General features: G+C 34.9%; 1 long non-coding RNA gene across 3 annotated transcripts in view; it reads right to left on the reverse strand.

Moving 5' to 3' along the window:
• Window positions 1–2,997: 2,997 nt before the first annotated feature.
• LOC106505835 (uncharacterized) overlaps window positions 2,998–19,180 on the reverse strand; it is a 31,578-nt gene continuing 15,395 nt past the window's right edge. For all 3 annotated transcript variants that reach the window (XR_001300635.3, XR_014823720.1, XR_014823721.1), the window contains 3 exons: window positions 13,129–13,159; window positions 12,173–12,334; window positions 2,998–4,780 (listed from right to left, as the gene is read on the reverse strand). This is a non-coding gene — a long non-coding RNA (uncharacterized LOC106505835). The remainder of the gene's footprint in view (window positions 4,781–12,172; window positions 12,335–13,128; window positions 13,160–19,180) is intronic.

The following is a 19,180-nucleotide window of genomic DNA, read 5'->3' on the forward strand; positions in this document are numbered from 1 at the left end:
TTGGATGAATAAATGGTTTCAGGTAGTGTTGCCTCTGTTACCTACCTTTACTTCAGTAAGGCTAATTTAATCACATGTTTTCCTAATACTTTCATGAAACATAAGTCGCTACACCATTTATCACTTTGCTTTGGCCTTATTTTATTTATGTATTTATTTCTTGGCTGCACCAATAAATATTAGAAGTTCCTGAGCCAGGGTTGGAATCAGAACCATAGCTAGATCCCACGCCACAGCTGCTGTGGCAATGCCAGGTCCTTAACCCACTGTACCATAGTGGGAACTCCTGGCCTTATTTATTTTAAAATGTAGCATTTCTACCAGACTATGAGTCCCTTAACAGATATAACTTGCCTTATTTATCCTCGGTTATTGGCACAGGCCGACCATGTTTTGGAAACACTTGCTGAATCAAAAAGTGAGTGAAGTTCCATAAGACAATTTAAAGCAGAAATGTAGAATAATTCAGGGTCTGCGTAAAATGCTAATATAAGCAGCTATTTTAAATAAAATAATACCATTGAATGGCTTTTACTCACATGGTTTAGAACTGCTATCCCTACTGAAACAAATAGAATCTATAAATGCTGGTTTCTGTATTCAAACACCATTGATATTAACTGGGCCGTCATGAAGCCTAAACTTCCCAGAAATGCTGTCTTTGATGCGGGAGGCCACCTCTTGTTTCGCCACCCTCCTTCTGGTATTCCTTTTGCTCTTACTCCCTCCTTGAAAGTTATTCTGATCTCAATCAGTTTGTAGTTTCATTTCTAATGTATTTATGGGATAGTATTTTCTCCTTTAAAGAAAATTGATACACTAGCCACCTTGAGAAGGAAATGTTTGTCAGAACTGTCCCTTAACCAATGATGTCATACTGTACAAAGGTTCTTCCTGAGGATGTCTGATTTATTCCGTGATTAGTCACAATAAAATGCCTTTATCTTTTAATGTCACTATCCACATTAGAGTTAAAAAATAGAATTGAGAATTTTATCCAAAGGAGAAAAAAATTACCCTTATGGTTCAGATATTTGGCTACTGCAAGCCCTCCAGACCGTAGGGAACCCACTGCAGGGGCTAGAGTAGGAGTGAGAGTAGGGAGAGGTTGGGTGCAGAGGGAGCAGCTGGATGGGCTGTTTGAGAACCCAGCAGGTTTCCTGGGGTCTGAGAGGGGCCGGTGGAGGTGAAAGGGTAGTGGGAAGAGTTCAGGGACCAGCAGCCTGAGGCCAAAGGTCAGACCTTTGACCTTTTATTTTAACATATGTCTGTGGGAAAAGGTCTGCCATGAAGATTGAACTAAATGGTTTACTCTCCAACTTGATCCTCATAGAAATGGGAGAAATGATAGTGAAAAAGAGGAAAGTGAAGATTTAAGGCTTGACTGTATAAAATTAATAGTCATTTATGTAGATTCTGTGTAGCTTGTTGGCATGTGACAATAACAATGGACCTGCTATTCAGTGTGATTTATTAACCGTTATAAACTTTGATTTGATTAGAATTGCTGATGCTTTCTGAGTCGGCTGTTAACAAACAACATTATAATCTGTCTACAATTTTAAAAATGGGTGCATTGTCACAAAGACTCCTGCTAAATTACCTAGGCCAGATAACATTTTGATGTTTAGAGAAAATGTTACCAATGAAAGAGTGCATGTATGTTTCAAATAGAACTTTTGTATGTTATTTGCATTTTATGAGATGTGGTAAACTATTCCCAGCTGACCTTGCTGTTCTTGCTGATTATAGTTTTAAGTTCCGGTGATTCAAGTTCTTGAAAATATCTACGTATGTCTAAGTGATTTCTAAGGCATCTTCTGCAGAAACAAAATATGGCCTATAATACGACCTTTGTTATCCCATGCATAATCTGCAATTGAATATGGCAGGCTTCCATTTCCAAGTAGTCCCCACACATGCGATAAATTTTAGCATCAGAAATGTGTGGAATAAAATGTAAATCACCTAGCCACACAGATCTTGGCATGGTGTGTGATAACACCTTTTAAATTCCTTACCAAGGGAATAAACATAGACTTTTCATAACTCTGCAGAATGTTTGAAAAGAAGGTGTTCACATTTTCAGAGACCAGCTTTCAACTGCGAACATATTTGGTGGCATAATAATGATTGGGTTCACTGGTCCATCAAGCTGTATCCTTCTGTCTGAAGCAGCTTTTCATTTGCATATTGACAAAAAGCTGACCTTCTCTTCTGACCTTTTAACCCCATCCAAGCTAATCTTGCCTTTATTCCAGAAAGAGAGTGGGGGTAGTCCTATTGCTTCAATTGTTTTCCAGATTTAAGAACAGGGATCTTGCCATTTTAACAAAAACTAAGATTATTAACACAATTAATAATTAACAATATAGGATTCCATAAAACATTTGACATGACATTTTGTGCTATATAAAAGCTATTAAGATCAATTGTCATAAAAGTAAAAAAAGTGCATGAACTTCATTGCTCATCACATCAGTAAGCAATAAAATGAATAGTTATATACAGAGCTTTGCCTTTTACTAAGTCAAACAGGCTTTTTTTTTGTTTTTTTTTTTTTTCCTAGCAGTCCTGTAAGACTACTGAACCCAAACATAAACTGGCTGGAGATCTTACTTGTAGTTTGAGAATAAAAGGTAAAAATCTTTCCCATCCATCCCCGACTATCTAACCTTTGGAGCTGATAATCTGAAATAGGACGAAATGTCCCAGAAGAGATATATCTGGGGGTCATCTCTGTTGTAGACTGAAGGTCACTTCCAACAAAGCAATCAAATATCTAATAAAACCTGAAGATCACATCTTTGGCATATTGGCAATCAGAATAAACTCGATAAGAGAGAAAGAGCTTGGAATCCTTTTATCTGTAGTAAGAGAAACATAGTCACTGAATGTTATTCCTTCTCTAAGCATCAATGTGGAGTTTGGCAAATGCTCATTAAGGCTGAATTTGCTTAATAACAAATTTAGGCATCGTGACTTCACCGATTTATAAAGTGAGAAAAGAAAGTTGTTTTATTATCATTGAAAATGTAAATTTTTACAATTATAATTGTAATTTTTACAAAAATACTATAAACTTTATTGTTTTGATTAATTTGACTTTCTGATTGACTCTACAAAGATAATTTCTTCTGGAATTATGGGAGAAACTGAAGTCCTGTTAAAGGGTACATCAATCAGTATTTATCAGATAATATGAAAGTAAGTAAAATAAATATTAATTTATCCCGCTCAACACTTTTCTATGAAGAACAAACATAAATTTGCTTTCAAGACAGTCTTATACTGTTTCTAGTTTTGGTTATTTGAAAAATGTAATTTTGTTGTTTACAGGGGTTGACAATTTAGAGATTTGATTTGAAATAATATAGAAGAGTTCAAAGAAAAGCTCTGAATAAAAGAGAGTTTAAAATATTTATTACCTGCATTACTCATACAAACAAATTCAGTAGGTAACCCATATTTTCTTTTTTCGTCATCAGTCACTGACTTTTCAAATCAGATTATATGGACTGCCTTTAAAGTTGTGTTCATTATAAAATACCATAAATCAAACAAAATATCTTTAAATTCTATTCTCTTTCCCATAACATCCTCCTTTCCTCTATCAAAACCTCATTCAAAAGTAAATCTCTGTAAAGACTTTATCAAATATTAAGTCTCTGACCCAAATTTTCATAGTGCTAATTTATATTTATTAACATAGCTTATTTGTAGCCTCTCCCTGCCCTCCTTAGATGGTCCATGTCTTCCTTTTTTTTTCTGTATTTCATTGAAATAGCTACTTGAATAAGTTCTTTGGAGCACTTTGGTTATTACTAGATATTTTTTGAGACTGCATTAACAAATTAAAACTGTTCTTTACTATATTCCTACCTCAGGGTGCTGAAACATACAATTTCATCTGAAAGAGAATAAAATCACTTTTGCATTATAACTTTCACAAGGTATTTGATTGCTTATTGCCCCTTTAAAAGTAATTAACTAGTTCATCTTTATTCTGAAACTCTGGAAAGTAGGTGAATGATGTGGACTTTTAAGTGTTCTTCACTCTTCTTGGAAGTTACCATTTAATATAATCTTTTAAAGAGAATATTTTTATATAGGTAATTATGCTCAGATGCCATTGAACCCAATCCCTGGAATAGAAACTCCATCATTTTTTCATATGACTATTATATTTATTCACGGTGTTGGAATTTGAGAAGAGCAAAATTCTGCGAAATATAATAATTTACACTTAAAACATGTTCATTATTGTGCTGATAATGGAAGAGTAGGAGTGTTTGTTCTTCTTACTAAAGTTGTGAGAATTCTGATCATACAGGCTGCACGTTATGTACCTTTGTTATTAAGCTGTGATTACTGAAGAAATTATGTTTGAAGCAAGGCAATTTATAATGTGAATAGCAATTGGTGTCACATGGGTCCTGTCTTTGATTTTGATCCAGTCACTCTGAGCATGGAGTAGTGTTATGAACAAGTAGATTCACAATTAAACATCCCAATGCACTAAAAACTAAATCACATTCATGTAAGATGGAGAGGCTCCAAGAACTTTATGACCAGATATGTGGAAGTTTGAGTTCTTGGCCCTGATATGCAGGACTCTGTAGAACAGAGCAGCAGATAGATCATCTCCCTGTAGAAGTCATTGTCAGGAACTGGCACATAATTAGTTGGATAGTGACACCAAGTTCTGATCTTGCACAAAACTGAAGCAATTTCCCCAACACGATGTGTCATCTCCATGAGTCTGTCTTTAAGATTCATTCTGCCAGATCAAGATGAGACAGTTTAAGTTGCTTTATGTAGAGGAAAAAAATAATTGTGTTGAAAAAATTCAAACATTCACAAAAAGTATAGAATGTATTGGAACACTTGTATAGCCAACGCCTAGTTTCTACAATTAACATTTTTCATAGTCGCTTTATTATCTGTCAACTCATATTTCAACCCTATCCATGTTTTAATCTGTTATTTTTATGCATTTCAAAAGAAGCTGCACACATCAGCACACTTCCCCACTTGCCATGTCTGCTTGCATTTCATTAAAGTTTAATCTTTTTCTACTGGTTTTCTTTCTTGATGTAAAATTTACTTATAATAAGATGCATAAATCTTAATTGTTCCATTCAATGAGATTTGACAAATCCATATATCTATGGAGATGTAACCTAATCCCCTATCAATATTTAGAACATTGCTATCACCCCAGAATATTCTTTGGTGTCTCTTTTCAGTCTCTTTGTTTCTGCCCCCAGGAGGGAACTACTACTCTGATTTTTCACCACCACAAATGTTTTACCTGTTTTAGAACTTGACGTAAATGGAATCATGCAATAGGTTTTCTTTTTTATAAGCCTCTCTCACGCTCAGTAAAAAATATTTGAGATTCATTTTTGTTATATGTGTCTGTAGTTCATTTTGTAAAATTCCTTGTTAGCATTTCATTTTATGAATATACTATATTTTGTCCATTCTTCTTTTGATAGAGACATGGTCCATTTCTAGTTTTTAGCTAAAATGAATAAAACTACCACGAACATCCTTGTAAAGTCTTTTGTGGACTTATATTTCCATTTCTTTTGAGAAACACCTAAGAGTGAAACTACTAAGTGATACACAATTTAGTTTTATGAGAAACTGCCAGTTGTTGTTGTTTTCCAAAGTGGGTTGTGATATTTTATGCTCCTGCAACAATGTATGAGAAAGTTGTAGTTGCAAAATATCCTCACCAATATTCGGTGTTGCTGGTCTTTTCGAATTTAGCCATTTTTGTTTGTATGTAGTGTTTACTAAGCTAGCTCCACAGTATTGGGTATGAATTGGGTATCATTGGAAGTTTAAGAAATAAATTTCTGGGGAGTTCCTGTGGTGGCTCAGTGGTTAACGAATCCAACTAGGAACCATGAGGTTGTGTGTTTGATCCCTGGCCTTGCTCAGTGGGCTGGGGATCCGGCATTGTCGTGAGCTGTGGTGTAGGTCAGGTCACAGACGAGGTGTGGATCCCGAGTTGCTGTGGCTCTGGTGTAAGCCGGCTGCTACAGCTCCAATTGGACCCTTAGCCTGGGAACCTCCATATGCTGTGGGTGCAGCCCTAGAAAAGGCAAAAAGACAAAAAAAAAAAAAAGAAAAAAAAAAAAAAAAAGAAAAATTTCTGGAGTTCCCATTGTTCAGTGGGTTAAGAACCTGACTAGTACCCATGAGGATGTGGGTTCAATCCTTGCCCTCACTCAGTGGGTTAAGGATTCAGCATTGCCACAAGTTGTGATGTCACGGACACAGCTGGGATCCAGTGTTGCTGCAGCTGTGTCATAGGCCGGTTTTATTTATGTTCTTACTGTCAGTCTGATAATCAAGGGCTCTTTCTTTTTTTATTTAGTTTGCATTTTTGTGAGTACTAAAATAAGTTTGAGAATTTCTTCAAATACTTGGTTAGCTATGTAGGTTAATTCTTTTTGTGCATATTCTACATTGTCCATTTTTTTTTTTTTTTGGTTGCAGAGTTGTAGGCATTCTTTCAATATTTTAGACTAGATAATAATCCCTTAAAAGTTTAGAATTTGAAATGTCTTCTCCCAGGCTATCAACTAACTGATCAACTGTAGGTTAACTTTCTTCTTTCATCTATTTCATTGCATAGAATATCCATCAGTTTAGGGTGGTTTGTGTTTTTTGGTTCTGGTTTAAGAAACTTCCCTCTATTCAAAGATCACAATCATAATGTCTTTATAATCAACTAATCCCATTCTGGCTGACCTAGGACATGTAAGTTTTGATCTCTATGAAGTTTGTTTTTCTCTGTAAAGCAAACCAGTTCTCCCAAAGCAATCACTAGGTAAGTCACTCTTTCTCTATTGACATTGCCACCTTTCCGCACCAGTGTCTGCTTTCTATTCAGTGCCACTGATTATTTGCCTGTTTCCAACTAGTACTTCAGAGTCTTATGTCTTCAAAATATGTCTTACTATCTAGTGGGGCAAGAAATCCTAGTTTGCTTTTCTCTCCCCTAATATTGCATGAGGTCTTAATTTCATTTAAAATTACTTATGAATGTCGAAGTTTGCTGAATATCTCAAAAAATTTTGGTAGAGTTTTGATGAGAATTCTATGGGACTTGTAGATTAATTTGGGGAAAATTCAACCTTTAAATTATTGTCATCCTATCCATATATATGGCCATTCTCTCCACTTATTTATCTTCTTTTTTTTTATAGTTTAACTCATTTCTTCTTTAAAGGTATGTGGGTTCTTTTTAGTTTATTTCTTAGATGGAGCTTAACATGGTCAATTTTATTTTCTTTATTTTTTATTTTTTCAACCTGTTATTTTTAGTTTAGAAAAAAATGTCACTGAATTTTGAAAGTTATTCATTCATCTGACCTCTCACTTGTCACTAGGTTTTATAGTTTATTGATTCTTTTGGGTTTTCATGTAGTTGATCATAAACAATCTATAAATAATAACATTTTTCCTTACCAGCACTTATATCTCTATCTTATGTGTGTGTGACTTAATGTAATAGTGGAAGTATCTATTTCTATGTGGAACAGTACAGATGTGAGCCAATTCCTTCTCTTATTTTGGTCTTCCAGAGATTGTATCTAAGGTTTCTGCCTTAATGTGATATTTGCTTCTGGATTTGCTAATTTTTTTTATCAAGTTAAAGTTAATCCTTTCTATACTGATTTTCTGAGAACCCATATCAGACATAGAGTGAAATTTATCAAATAATCTTTCTGCATCTATTGTGATAATCATGTGAATATTTCTTCTTTAATATATTAATATGCTGAGTTAACCTGACATATTTTTCTGATGTTAAAATAGTCTTGCCTTCCCAGGATAAACCTTATTTATCATGATACATTACTATTATTATTATTTAACTCTGGATTATATTTAGCTATTACTTTAATTAAGACTTTGCGTCTTTGCTTACAAGAGTTATAGACTCATATCTTTCTTTTTTATGTATTGCCATTATCTGGTTTTGAAATCAAGGTTACCCTAGTCTTTTAAAAGGGCTTGGTCAATGTTTCCTTCTTTTCTATTTTCTGAAGGAATTTGTAATAAAAATGGATGATATGTGCCTTGAATTTTGTCACATTCAGTATAAAACTCTCTCAGCTAGCGGCTCTTTGTTTAGTGAGGGGAGAGGGGAATTGATTGATTACTTTAACATTTAATTGGTATTAATCTATTCAAGATTATATTATTTTCTGCCAGTTTTTCCATCTTATAATATGCAAAAATTTATCTACCATGCAATTTTCAAATGTATTGCTTTATAGTTCTTTATAGCATTTTATTCTATTTTAAATTTCTGTCTGTAGTTATTTCTCATTTATCAGTCTTATTTTGAGGTATATCCTTGTCACATTCTCTCCATCCTGCCATTGCCTAGGAGTAAATTCATACAAAGAAAACAACTTCTGATTTTATTTTCCTCTTTCTCTCTCTTTTGGTTTGTTTTGATTTCATAGTTTTCTGTCTCTTTCTTCCTGTTTTATTGGTATAGACTCTTTCTTTTTTTTCCAGTTTTTAGCTAACTGTTTACTGAGTTTTTTTTAATCATTATTGCTTCATGATAATTTACTTCATATTAAAAATTTTTCTAATTGCATCTTTGTCTTCTTTCTTTTAACTTTTTCATCCATGTGTTTAAAAAAATTTCCAATTCTCATCTTGGAGAGCCAACATTTCTGTGTTTAGAATATGCTCAAACATGCTGGCCTGGTCACTGTGGAGCCAGCCATGTAGCTCTTCTCAGAAAGCCCTGTACTCTGGTACTAGAGACCTAGAAAGCTGATGGCTAACTGGGTGTGCATCCCTGTTTGTCAGACCCTCTGCAGTCAGCTGAGGCTTTGAAGCTGGCTGCTGGATCACTGAAGAGCATGAGTCTCCTTTGAGACCTTCAGCCAACATACCTGACCATGCATTTTAGAATTTGTTTTAGCTTTGGGCATTTTTCATATACAGTTATTATTTGCTCATTATAGAAAATCTTGGAAAATATTTATGGAATAATAATACAGTAGGTATATCTCACCATAAATCCTTCACTCATAATTAACTATCAACAAATGGTGTATACACTTCCAGGTTTTTGGTGGTTTATTTATATGTTTCTTTGTTTATTTTATATACAATAACAAAATAAACTCTCATGTACCTACCACTGAGTTACTTTTGATGATCCTCAAATGCATTCAACTTTCTTTCCCTTCTAAAAGTAACAACAACCATGAATTTTATATCAGTCAATGCCTTGACTAATTTTCCTTTATAGTTTTGCCAAATACATATCTAGGTTCTTCACTTTAATGCAAATGAAACCCATTCTGTTTTTCTGTCTGTAAATTTCTTTTCTTGTTTGATATTAATTTTTGTTACCCAATTTCATTTAAATAAATAACTGTAATTAATTACTCTTTGTTCTTGTGTAACATTTTATTTTATAAAGGTGCTACAGTGTATTTTTCTGTTCTATTATTGGTGGGCATTTGGGTTGTTTCCTGTTCCCTGTTATCACTACTGTGGAAATTCTGCACATCTATTCTGGTTCACACATAGGAGAGCTTCTCTAGGGGATAGTTTCCAGAGTGAAACTGATGCTTCATGGAGTTTGCATCATCAACTTCACTAAGAAAAGCCAAATTATCTTTCAAAATGGTTGTATCCTCATTGTGTGAGAATTTCTATGGCTTCACATGCTTGACAACATTTGGTACTATTGGTCTTTTTTATTTTAGTCAATTTGGCCAGTGAGAACAAGTATATCATTGGGCAAATACATATATATATGTGAATGTATATTTATATCCTTAATAAGTTATTCTTTAACCTATGGATTATTTATCAGGGTCTCTTTTAGTTTTAGACATGGAGTTTATAAAACGTAAAATAATCTTCATTAATTATGACATGATCAGAAAATACAGTCCACAAAGTGATGATTAGTTGGAATTAAATGTTCCCTTTTACAGGAAAAATAGTACATGGACTATTTTTCTGTTCGAAAAAATATTTTTTTCCATTCGTAAATTTTTAATATATTTATATCTTGGGCATATTAGTTCAAGCTGATAGATATTTTAATTTAAGTACTTCACACATTGTTCATTTTAATCTTACAGATGTATCCGTTTGTGAGATATTCATTTACTGTTCAGATATATATCATATATATACATATATGTATATATGAAGTGTGTTTATACTGTTAAGTACATATATTTTGATGATCATTACATCCTCTTAATCTACTTTTTCTTTTGCCACCATCCTACTTGGAGACTTAATTTTATTTTTTAATTTTTTGATTGAATTATATATTTTTTCCTTATTAAAATTTGTTATCAGAGTTCCTGTCATGGCTCAGCAGTTAAAGAACCCAACTAGTATGCATGAGGACATGGGTTCAATCCCTGGCCTCCCTCAGTGGGTTAAAGGATCCGTTGTTGCTGTGAGCTGTGGCGTAAGTCATAGATGCAGCTCAGATCTATCATTGCTGTGGCTGTGATGTAGGCCAGCAGCTATAGCTCCAATTCAATGCCTAGCCTGGGAACCTCCATATGCTGCAGATGCAGCCCTAAAGACAAAAAAAAAAAAATTGTTATCCTCACTTTCTGTTGCTTCTATTTGACCAGAATATCTGTTCTCGTCCCTCCATTTTTAGCCCTTTTATGCCTTTTGTTTCAAGTATATCTCTTCTTGATGTTAGCATATGAGTGGATATATATATATTTTTTAAGTTCAATCAGAGAATTTGCCTTTTGGTTTGAGAGTTTTATCTACTGACTTTTTTTTTTTTTTTTTTTTTTTTTTGTCTTTTCTAGGGCCACTCCCACGGCATATGGAGGTTCCCAGGCTAGGGGTCCAATCAGAGCTGTAGCCACTGGCCTACACCAGAGCCACAGCAACGTGGGATCTGAGCCACCTCTTCAAACTACACCACAGCTTATGGAAATGCTGCATCCTTAACCCACTGAGCAAGGCCAGGGATCGAACCCGAAACCTCATGGTTCCTAGTCGGATTCATTAACCACTGCGCCACGACGGGAACTCCATTTTTTTTCTTTTGCTCTGACAATTAATCAACTCTATCTATCTGTCCATCTATCTATCTATCACTATCAGTCGATCACACCTCTCTATCCTCACCACCATCAGCCTGGACCAAACCACCAGCATCTCTCACTTGCCTTTTGGCAACAACCTCTTTACTTCCCTTGTTGCTTCTGTAGTTGCTCCACCACACCCTATCTCAACTTAGAAGCCACCATAATTCTGTCTAAAAGTGAGTCAGATAACAATTATTTTCTACTCAAAACCTTTCTATGGATTCTCTTCTTATTCAGAGGAAAAGACAAAAATCTTTACAGTGAATTCTCAGGCAGATGTAAACCTTCACCCCTCCCATCTTCTCTGACACTGGCCACCCTGACCTCCTTTTTTTTACTAAATTGGCCAGGTTTGTTCCCTGCAGCATCTTTGCAAGTCTGTTCCCTCTTCCTGGTGTGCTCTTCCACTGCTATCTTAAGGGTTTATTCCCTTACCTCCTGGACACTTTGACTCAAATTTCAACTACTCATTGCAAACCAAACCCAGCACCCCTTAACCCCTTGCCTGATTTATTATTTTTCCATAGCACTTAGTATTCTCAATATGCCAAACTCTTTCCTTATTTTATTTATTGTATATTTCTCCCAGTGGGCAGTTAATAGACATGCAATGAAGATTTGCTTAAGTAATGAGCAAATTATAATTACTAAGTTTTTAGGTCTATTTCTGCCATTTTTTTTCATGTTTTATCCTCACCATATACTTTCTTTCTTTCTTTCTTTCTTTCTTTCTTTCTTTCTTTTTTTTTTGTCTCTTGTCTTTTTAGGCCCATACTTTTTAGGGCATATGGAAGTTCCCAGGCTATGGGTTGAATCAGAGATACAGCTGCCAGCCTATACCACAGCCACAGAAACACTGGATCTGAGCTGTATCTGTGATCTACAACAGAGTTCACAGCAACGCCAGCTCCTTAACTCACTGAGTGAGGACAGGGATCAAACCTGTGTCCTCATGGATCCTAGTCACATTCATTAACCACTGAGCCACGACGAGAACTCCATCCTTACCATATACTTTCTTTTTTATCTCATCATACCTTTAATAAATAGATTTTTCCCCTAATGAATCCATGCAATAGAATTGAGAGTCCAAAAATAAATCCATATGTCCATAGTCAATTGATTTTCCACAATGTGTCAGGCACGCCACAGGAAAAGAATAGTCTTTTCAATGTGTCCTGGGACAACAAGCTCTTCACCTGCAAATGAACAAAATTAGGCTCCCAACTCACACACATATAAGAATTAAGTCCTAATGGATCAAAGACGTACATGTAAGAGCTAAAATTATAAAACTTGTAGAAGAAAAAAATAGGTATAAATATGTATCCTCTTTGAATAGGCAATGTTTTCTAAGATATGACACCAAAGGCATGAATAACAACAACAAAGATAAACTGGACTTCATTAAATTAAATACTTGTGTGTTTTAAATGACTTTATCAAGAAAGTGAAATGACATGGGGTTGTGGCTCAGTGTGTTAAGGACCTGACCTTGTCTCCATGAGGATGTGAGTTCAATCCTTGGCCTCACTCAGTGGGTTAAGGATCCAGTGATGCCACAAGCTGCAACATAAGTCACGGATGCAGCTTGGATCTGGTGTTTCTGTGGCTGTGACAGCTCTAACTCAACCCCTAGTCTGGGAATTTCCATATGCTGCAGGTGTGCCCATTAAAAAAAAACAAAAACAAAAACAAAAAAAAACAAAAAAAAACTTACAAGTCATATAACTGATAAAGATCTAGTGTTCAGAGTATAAAAAGAATGCTTAAAACTCAACAGTATAAAGACAAATAATCCAATCAAAAGTGGACAAAGAACAGACAGTTTTAGGCAAAAGATATAAAAAGAGCCAATAAGCACATAAGATACTGAATTTTATTAATCATTAGGGAAATGTAAATCATATGTCCATCAATAGATGAATGAATAAACAAGTGCAGTATGTCCATACAATTATTCAACCATAAAAAAGAAGTAAAATACTCTTACCTGCTACAAATATGTGAGCCTTGAAAACATGCTAGTGGGAAAAAAGCCAGACACAAAAGGTCATTTATTGTATGATACCATATATATAGAATGTCTAGAACAAATAAATCCACACGGAAAATAGATCAGTGGTTCCCTGGGAATTGTGTGTATGTGTGTGCTCACATGTGTATGGTGCAGTGGTGATTGGCATGGATGACTTATAGAGTTTTAAGTCATCCATGGGAATGATAAAAATATTCTGTAATTAGATAATGGTTATGGTTGTACAACATAGCAACTATACTAAAAAATCTTTTAAGTTGTAACTAGAGGCAAGGGGGAGAAGAGAAATAGATGGGGGCATTTAAGAGGTACAACTTCCAGTTGCAAAATAAATGTCGAAAGTATGAAATGTACAGTGTGGGGAATATAGTCCATAATTATGTACTATCTTAGTGTAGTGACAGATGGTAACTAGCCTTATCATGGTGATCATTTTGTAATGTATAGAAATATTGAATCATCGTGTTGTGTAACAGGAACTAACATAATTTATAGGTCAATTATGCTTCAAAAACAAACATATTCATAGAAAAAGAGATCAGATTTGCGAGTTACCAGAGGTGGGGAGAGGAGAGGAGGGGGGAGGAGGAATTGGACGTAGGTAGTCAAAAGGTACAAACCTCTAGTTTTAAGATAAATTCATACTATGATTGAAATATGTAGTGCACATGATCAAAAATTAACACTGCTGTATGTTGTGTATAAGTGCTGTTAAGAGAGTAAATCCTAATAGTGCTCATTACAAGGAAAAAATATTTTTTATTTCTCTAATTTTGTATTTATATGAGATTATAAATACACTAAACATATCGTGGCAATCATTTCGTGATGTAAGTCAAATCATTATGCTGTACACCTTAAACATATACAGTGCTGTGTGTCAATATATCTCAGGAAAACTGAAAGAAAAAAATAAAATAGTGAATGAACACATCATGTGAATTATGACAATTAAAAAAACTAAAATATATGGTTGATTTTAAGTTGTACATTATTTTCAGTAATATTTTCCATCACAATGTCTATTAATAATTTATTCTATTCTATTTTATTTTATTTTATCTTATTTTAGCTGCACCAGTGGCATATGGAAGTTTCCAGGCCAGAGATCGAATCTGAGCTGTAACTGCCACCTGTGCCATAACTGTGGCAATGCCAGGTCCTTAATCCACTGCACCAAGCCAGGGATTGAACCTTGAGCCTCAGCAGTGACCTGAGACACTGCTGAGACACCACCAGATCCCTGACTCACTGGGCCACAGTGGGAACTCTTGCATATTAATATTTTAAATTAAGTAAGTGCTCCTGTCTATTAATATTTTAAATTAATTTAATTAAGTGCTTTTTATATAAGAATGGCTATTTCAAAGTCATACTATTTAAAACTAATAGTATGAGTATAGTCTCAAAATATACATAAGACTCCCCATGTTCTCATTCTTCATTTGCAGAGAAGAGCTTTCTAACTGTATCTGAACAATACGTATACAGAATCTAAGTTCTTTTAGCATGTTCCAAATATTTATAGGCTACTTATTAGAAATTCAATGATGTTTATAATTTATTTTCTAAATGATTATTGGTAGGTACCTAGAGTAATTTACAATAAAATATTTCTTATCAATGTTCATTACCCAAGACATTATAAAAGACACCATCAGGTTAAGAATCTCATATGTACTGATGGAATGAGGGGAGCTATTTCATTTTTTCCCATTTCGAAACCGATTCATACACTAAACTACTACAGATTATCTTTTAAAATATGTCATCTAAGAAAAAAAGAGTTTTAAATGATTAAAATGAAAAGGATAAGTAATCCATTACTAATAATCACAATTTTGTTCATTTTAACTACAGGTGGAGTTTCTTATTTAGAGACACCAATAGTTTAATATGTTGGGTATAAGGGTATAAGATAATAAAGTATAGGTCAAAATGAGACCCAAAAGTACCTATCTTATCCTTTAGGTAGATGCCCAAGAACAAACTCTTGATTCTCTTCTTTTCCAGGAAAAAAACCTAAACCCAATTAAACTCATCTCAGGAAGCGGCATCATGTCTCACGTCTTGCTGTCTATTTCAAGCCATATTCAATCTATTGCAATTTGACTTTAAAACATAATGTGAACATCCTGGCAGTGAAAGTGTCCCTCATTGGTTGGGTCACTGTGGGAGACTGAGCCCATCATTGAGGATAGAAGGTAAAGGGAGGTAAATTATCCCCCTCCTGCTCCCAGAGTCACTGGGGCTCTGGCCCATAAACTATGCTCAGGGAAGTTAATGCTCTGGTTGGGTCTTTGGGTCTTGATATGTAAAGATGTGAAGATGCAAAGTAGTTTGAGATTGTCCACAGTAGCCATAGTTGCAGTGAGAGTCCAGAGAAGTGATTTTGGCTGTGTACTTGGGTGTCTACTCTTCTTTTCACCTGTTTCCCAAGCTCATTTTTCTAATTTCTCTTCAATTCTGCTACCTTCTTGATATCTTTCCAATAATTTTCTCTTTTTCTAGAGTTGGTTTTTACTATTTTCAATCAAGAAACTTGATCAGCGCAATTGCTAGATAATTATTCCTAATTGACTTTAAAACCATCCACTTGTCTCAGTCTCCATCACTCCTCCTAGCCAAGTCCAAGCTACAGCATCTTTTTCTCACATCTGCTCTTCTTAACTCTTTTACTCATAGCCATGCTGATTTTTTGGAATCCATCCTATATCCTACAGCAGAAGGGAGCTCTTGAAAACATAAACTGATCATTCATTCTGCTTAAATCCTTTCATAGTTTTTACTTGTTCCTGGGATAGAGACTAAAGCCCAGTATTGGGTTGCTCTGTACTAACTTATCCTGCATCAGTTTAAGCTTGGCTCTCAATGCTTCAACTCCACTGACTTTCAAATTTTCAGGTGACTCATGCTGCCCTCCATCACAGGAAAATTACTTGGAATTTATTTTCATTTATTTAATAAATACTGTTTTGAAAGAGCCCCTTTCACCTAGTTAATTTCTATTCGACCACTAAACCAAGACTCAAGTATCCTCTTACTTCTCAGGGCAAGCCTGTTTTCTTTGTCGTAAACCCACATTCTTTGTCTTGAGAACCCACAGGGCAAAATTTGTAGTTGGACACCTTTTGTGTGATTTGATAATTTCCTGTCCTCCTCACCAGCCTGTGAATCTTTAGGTGATCCAGAATCATGTCTGCTTTATTCTGCCTATTGCATGCCTAGTACCTACGCAATGATAGGAAGCTAGCAAACATTCAACTAATATATCTTAAAATAGTCATCAAATAATTCATAGAATATCAATTAGATTTATAAAGCTATTATATATATATATATGCAAGTGTGTGTGTGTGTACACATAGTCTTTTGTCTTTTTAGGGCCGCACCAGCAGCATATGGAGGTTCCCAGGCTAAGAGTCCAATTGGAGCTACAGCTGCTGGCCTATGCCAGAGCCACAGCAATGCCAGATCTAAACCATGGCTGCGACCTACACCATAGCTCACAGCAATGCCGGATCCTTAACCCACTGAGCAAGGCCAGGGATCGAACCCAAAACCTCATAGTTCCTAGTTGGATTCATTTCCACTGAGCCATGACAAGAACTCCTATTATATTTTTAAAGTTAAAATATATATAGTATAATTCCTTCCTTGTGGATCCACCTTGTTAAATTTTGTGGTTTATCTCTAGATTTCTAGAAGTAAATATTCCCTTATCATTTGTGTTTTCATTCATGCTTCCCAGGCTACATTATTCCTTGCACTGGGTTTCTCTAAGAAAACAGTGTTTGGGATCAGGTATTCTGAGTTTATTGAAGCTTCTCCCTTTTTTATTTTTTCTTTTTAGGGCCACACCTGCACCATATGCAAGTTCCCAGGCTAGGGGTAGAATTAGAGTTGCAGCTGCCAGCCTACGTCACAGCCATAGGAACGCAGGAATCAAGCTGCAACTGAGACCTACACCACAGCTCACGGCAGTGCTGGATCCTTAACCCACTGAGAGAGGCCAGGGATCAAACCCACAACCCCATGGATACTAGTCAGATTTGTTTCTGCTGCACCACAATAGGAACTCCCTGAAGTTTCTTAATTTAAAGCCAATTATCTTAAATCCTTCTATAGACTTCTAAACTGACCTTCCACTAAGAAAAAGAAAGGCTTATCTGAAGGCCAAAAAAAAAAAAAAAAAAAAAAAAGGCAGCTTTCATATTGAAGATTCTTCATCCAACATGGACATATAAAAAATTCCCTCTCTCCCTGAATTTTACTTAGTCATAAGTTTTTAGCTCAAGTTTCAATTATAAGAGCTGACAAATATTTAATGCCGAAAAAAAAATGAATGGCTCCTTCCAAATAACACATTGTTCTTTGAGAAAGATCACTTAAAATATCAAATTTATCTCAGTCCAATTATCAATTGTTCTGAAAGTCTCCTTTGGGTCATTTATCTTTGCAATCATTGTTTTAATCCATATATTGGCATTTGGACAGGTGAGACAGATGGACAATATCTAAAAAAATACAGATTATAAAAATGCACCCATTATACTCTTACTAAAATATTAATGATAAAGGAACTAAATTTAATGTGTTCATTTTTATAATAACTTTAAAGAATTCATGTTTAATTAAAAGTGATCTATAAATCATGCTGTTTGCTAGCACTATTGACTGTGCCGTTCCCATTCTGCCAAACTTAATATAAAATTAATTGTTAATTTTCAGGCCAGTAGTCTGCTCTTCACCAAGACATATGCTGATTGTTTAGACATGAGTCAGTGAAATATTAAACTTCATAATTGAGGGCTCTTTTTGTGATGTCTTAAAGTAAATTGCAAGATCTGACACTACTCTCAATATCTAAGATTTCCCCTTTTATACATTGAAAATAATGTTTTAAAATATAAATTTCAAGACATGCTACACATTAAATATATTTCACATTCAGTTGAATGGTTACTATATCTGTAAATGCACTTAGTATTAAGAGTAGTCTGACCTTGTAGGGCGGTAAAGGATGGCTTATCTTTTGTACAATCACATACACAACTGTGGACCAATCTAAACTTTTCTCACTTTATACTTGAAGACCTCTGGGTTAGTCTGACCTTACATAAACAAATATAGCATTTCAGCAGCCTTTCACATGCTTGTTCCGAACAAAACTTCAAGCCAAAATAGCCACCAACTCCAAAATAAGTGATGATTAACTTAGGGAGTACTTGGCTCTATCTTCAAGAAGGTTAACATGACCTCAAATGACAAAATTATATTACTTACTTATATTGTATGCATTTTGTGCGCTGTTAGGATAATGGCTATTTCATTTTTTGGAGGCGGCTGTACTGAAAAACTTGACCAGTAAATGTTTCTGACATTGCCCTTCTTAAACCAGTCTCCAAACTTACCAAATAGCTTTTATTTCTACTACTATTTTTTTTTTTGACCTGGTATTAAGGCACATCGACCCTTTCATTAAATAGAAATTCAATTCCTTTTATGTAGGTGAGTGAAAAGTGTATTTCCCAATATTTTCACCCAATGAATAACAGAACACAGTTCTCATCATTTCATATCTCTATAGCATCTCATAGAGCCTTCCAGTCTCCTCAACTAGGCTGGTTCAAGCCCTTCTCTTATGTCAAACGTATTCTGGCCTCTGTTCTCTTATCACGTCCATTAATTGTTGATATGATAGTTTCTTTCCACTTGATATTTTCCTCTTCCCTATATCTACATACTCAACACTTTTCATGATTTTCTATGTACCTAGATATCTTGATGGAAGAAGCCTGTGTTTGGGAACCACTACCATGGCGTCATGTAACCAGAGTTTCCTGTGCTTCTTAGAAATTCAGCTCTGAATCTCCTCATTTATCTTTTACTCAAGAAATCAAGTTAGAATGTGAGTGAGAATATAGTCATTAGACACCATAAATTCAAGGCATTGTTTTAAATGTAATCATTGGCAAGGTTTTGTAAATTATTTTTTTGCAGCAAA

Source organism: Sus scrofa, chromosome 13, assembly GCF_054392235.1.
Source record: "Sus scrofa isolate SSC_HxYL_T2T_F1_AM1 chromosome 13, Sscrofa_HxYL_maternal_Yorkshire_Landrace_v2.0, whole genome shotgun sequence".
NCBI classification, from domain to species: Eukaryota; Metazoa; Chordata; class Mammalia; order Artiodactyla; family Suidae; genus Sus; species Sus scrofa.